Source organism: Leptonychotes weddellii, chromosome 15 (assembly GCF_054177405.1).
Source record: "Leptonychotes weddellii isolate Sample4059 chromosome 15, ASM5417740v2, whole genome shotgun sequence".
Classification (NCBI taxonomy): domain Eukaryota; kingdom Metazoa; phylum Chordata; class Mammalia; order Carnivora; family Phocidae; genus Leptonychotes; species Leptonychotes weddellii.
This window is the reverse complement of record NC_138383.1, coordinates 29,231,441-29,236,164: the sequence shown is the minus strand read 5'-3', so window position 1 is coordinate 29,236,164 and position 4,724 is coordinate 29,231,441. Positions and strand designations below refer to the sequence as shown.

The window sequence follows — 4,724 nt, the reverse complement described above, 5'->3', positions numbered from 1 at the left end:
AACTGCTGTTCTGTGAGTAGAATAATATATTAACTTGCCTTTTAGCAGTTTCGATTACACAGCTGTACAAATTGCAATGGAGTCTTCATAGCTAAAGTTGCTTTTAGCAAAAGCACATCACTTCTTCAGGATGGAAGTTTTAACATAGCAGGCATCTTGAGGGGCATGCATCCTTGTAAAATACTTCTCATTATTTGAGAGAAAATCATCTAGGAAATTGAGATATGGTAGTACTTAACTTACCTTGAGAAATACTCTGCTTTTCATCATAATAGCTGCACTGGATATTATTTCATGATGAAACTAAGGAGTTCCTAAATAATGGTACCATCATCTTACACTTTTAGTCTTTCTGAGCCTCAGTTTTCTCAACTGTTAAATCACGATATCAGTACCCATCTTATAAGGTTGTTGTAAGGAGACAATGAAAGCTTTATAAATAGCTTAACAAGCTGCCAACCATAGTAAATGATCAATAAATGTTAGTTACCATAATTATTACATTTTGTTTCTCACCTTAGCAAATTAAAATGTATTTTTTAGCACAGTTTCTCATTTTATCCTTTCAACCTATGGGTAGGTATGGTGCTGAGTATATCCCCATTTCATAGTACAATTAACAGAAACAGTAAATAATTTAGGGTAAGTAATTTTTTCTAAGATAACACAGACAATAATTCACATCTTTGACTTCTTTTTTTTTTTCCATGTCAGATGGGTCATGCATGGAGGTCATAACAAGGTTTGAGGGAACCACATGTCACACAACGGTGTAAACACCCAATCATCAAGCTTATGAACTACAAAAGGATCCCACATCTGTGACTTCTAATTGAATCTTCCTTCTGCACAGAACTTAAGTTCTGTGACACGGACTTTAGTGAAAGGAGAAGGCAAATATTATACTAAAGGAAGAATCCTCCACAACTTTCATCCAAGAATTGTTACTCGGCTAGAAATGTGTAAACCTCTACTTCTGGCAGCCTGGAAAGCTAGATAACCTAAGGGCCCATTAGCTATGAGACCATTAAATCCTGATTTGAATCAAAACTAATATGCACTTTAAAGTTTTGCTGGATTTTGATGAAAGGGGTCAAAAAAAAAAAAAAAGCGAGCTCAAACAAGATCAGGGAGCAGTAAGCAAACATAAAAGCCAGAGTTGTCATGGGCAAGCGCCAGTACCAGTCCAGGACAAGGAGCCTGAGCTTGGAGGCACACTGCAAGGTGTGGAAATCACACCTGAGATTCCTTCCTGCTTTGAGCCTGGTTCTGCAAGAGGAACTTCAGAGATACCTGATCGGTTGCATCTCAGATCTCCTCTCAGAATCAAATGCAAGTACTCTCTAGAGTAAAGCAACTCCCAATTTGGTCTCTGGGATTTCCATAAATTAAGTTCAAGAAAATATAAGCTCACAATTTTAAAAAATCACCAACACATAAACCACCATGAGTTAAGATCAACAGAAAGAACAAACAATAATTTGTAAGAGCTGAAGAACTGGAACTGGAATTGTCATTTACAGATTATTAAATAACCTTTTATGAACCATTTAAAGAAATCAAACATGGAATGAAATAGATTTAGAAACAAGAGACCAGAAACATTACTAAACGAACCGAGTATTAATTTTTGGCCTAATAGCTATAGATTTTGAAATTAACAACTCAGTAAATCTGTTAAAAACAAAAAAACAGGGGCACTTGGGTGGCTCAGTCATTAAGCGTCTGCCTTCGGCTCAGGTCATGATCCCAGGGTCCTGGGATCGAGCTCCGCATCGGGCTCCCTGCTCCGCAGGAAGCCTGCTTCTCCCTCTCCTACTCCCCCTGCTTGTGTTCCCTCTCTCGCTGTGTCGCTCTCTGTCAAATAAATAAATAAAATCTTTAAAAAAAAAAATCTACTTCTAAAAAAAACAAAAAAACAGTTGAAGACAGGTTCAGTGCCCTGGAGGTTATATCCAAAGAAATTACCCAGAGTGCAGCATAGAGTACAGCAGATGGAAAACATGAAAGAAGGGTTAAAAGACATGGAGGGTAAAACAAGGCTTAACATGTCTAATCAGAGTTCTAGAAGTAAGGAATAGAGAGAACAGGAGGAAGCCAATATTGAAAAAGATAATGGCCAAGAATTTTCCTAAACTGACTAAAGATAAATCCACAGATAGAGAAAGCACAGCATATTTCAAGCATGATAAATAAAGAAAAATCCACACCAAGACATATTGTGATGAAATGGCACAATACCAATGATGAAGACCTTAAAAATCCCAGAGAAAAAAGCCAGGGCACCTACAAAGAAAAAACAATAAGCTACCAGAAGACCTTTTTTTAAAAAAAGGCATATAACAATAATTTATTAGTGCTCACAACAACCCTTGGTAGTAGTTACTGTTATTATTTCTATTTTAATGTAAGGAAATTCTGGCTGAGAGGGAAAGCCCAAGGTCCTACAGATACACAGCAACAAGGATACAGCTTAGAAATGCAAGGATGAGTGGAAAAGTAGGTCATAAAACACTGCTTCAGCCATATGCAACAACATATGAATCTTAGGACATAATCTTAGGATGAATCTTAAAAACATAACACTGAGTGAAAAAAGCAGGTGGCAGAAAACTATATACAGAATACCATTTTTATAAAGTTCACAAACAAAACTAAATAATATATTGCTTAGAAATACATACATGCATGATTAAATCATCTTAAAAACAAGAGGATAATTGTTATAAACTGAATGTTTGTGTCCCCCCCCCAAATTCACATGTCAAAACCTAATGCCCAATGAGATGATATTTAGGCGGTGGAGCCTTTGGGAAGTGATTAGATCATGAGACCAGAACCCTCATGAATGGGATTGGTACCCTTATAAAAAAAGCCAACAGGGCTCCCCAGTAGTTCCTTCCACCATTTGAGATTACTGTGAAGAGATGGCCACATATGAACTAGGAAGTGGGCTCTCATCAGATGTGGAAACTGACCACGCCAGCACCCTGAATTTGGCACCCTCCATTAATGTGGGAAATAAATTTCTGTTGTTTATAAGCCCTTGCCTGTGGTACTTTGTTATGGCAGCCTGAACAGACTACAACAGGAAAATACACAAAATTCCAGATAGTAGTTACCTCTTCTGAGATGTGGCAGAAGAATGGAACAAGGAGAAGCACATGCTGCAAAAAGCAAAGGTAACACTCTAATTCTTAGACTGCTGGTAGGTAACAAGTATTCATTTCATCACTGTATTAACACATGTGACTTCTATTCTTTTGCATGCATCAAATGTTACACAATAAAAATAAAATAAAATTGCCAAAGGACTAATTTTTAACTGGGTTTTTACAATGTATGTTTAAAAACCACCGGTTAATCCTTCTGGCTGATGGTTGAGGGATATAATCAGCCTCTAGAGTTTAATTGCCGAATTTTGTAGTGAATCACAAAAAGGCTTCCTACATAATTAATGGAAGACAATGATGGAAGTCATTCCTGGCTGGGGATTTTAAATTCCTGGTCTTGTATTTTCTCTCCAAATGGAACAGTCTATTCACACAGCTCTAATAAGAGGTGTGCTATTTCCATCATTTGTATGGCTGTCTTTAACCTTGTATTCTAGATAGTAAAGAACAATTTCAACCTAAGAAAAATATGCTTATAGGATAACTACATTAGAAAAAAAATGTTTCATTTTGTGTTTGATGTCATATAATTAAGTTGGTAAGAAATGAAAATTTTGATGTCCTTTTTTTGGGTAGTGGGATTATAAAATAAATTCACTTTCTCATATCCAGAATTTTATGAACTAATTTGCTCAATTTTATTTTTTTTAAAGATTTATTTATTTGAGAGAGGGCATGAGGGTTGGGGGGAGGAGCAGAGGGAGAGAGAGTCTTAAGCATGGAGCCCAGCTCAGGGCTCGATCTCACAACCCTGAGATCATGACCTGAGCTGAAATCAAGAGTCAGATGCTTAACTGACTGCACCACCCAGGCACCCCAATTTAAAATGCTTTATCCTATTCTCTGTATTTCCTGCATACCTTAGTAGTTTGTAATTATCATTAAAACATCTTTGAGTTGGATGAGTTAGCTGGCAAAAAATTGAGTTTTACTTGTTTTTGATGGTTGTGTGTGTTTAATGCCTAAGAGAGGTCTATATAATCTTCTCCTAATCAAAGTCCATAAACTTGATCTTCCCTCAAGAATTTCCCCCCAAATTCTTAATCTCAGGGAAACAAACTGAAGGTTGCTGGAGTGGTGGGGGGGTGGGAGGGATAGGATGACTGGCTGATAGACATTGGGGAGGGTATGTGCTATGGTGAGCGCTGTGAATTGTGTAAGACTGATGAATCACAGACCCGTACCTCTGAAACAAATAATACATTATATGTTTAAGAAAAAAAAAAAAAGAAGAAGATAGCAGGAAGGGAAAAATGAAGGGGGGGAAATCGGAGGGGGAGACGAACCATGAGAGACTATGGACTCTGAGAAACAAACTGAGGATTTTAGAGGGGAGGGGATGGGGGGATGGGTTAGCCTGGTGATGGGTATTAAAGAGGGCACATACTGCATGGAGCACTGGGTGTTATACGCAAATAATGAATCATGGAACACTACATCAAAAACTAATGATAAAATGTATGGTGATTAACATAACATAATAAAATAAAATTTTTTAAAAAAAGAATTTCTCCCCAAAATCTCAACATGTCATATTATCTCAGTACAGGA

At 37.1% G+C, this 4,724-nt stretch overlaps 1 non-coding gene across 1 annotated transcript; it reads right to left on the bottom strand.

The window, feature by feature from the left end:
• Window positions 1-708: 708 nt before the first annotated feature.
• Window positions 709-812, bottom strand: LOC115943278 (small nucleolar RNA U13). The gene has a single exon (XR_004077878.1). It is a non-coding gene; the product is annotated as a small nucleolar RNA U13 (small nucleolar RNA).
• Window positions 813-4,724: the final 3,912 nt, after the last annotated feature.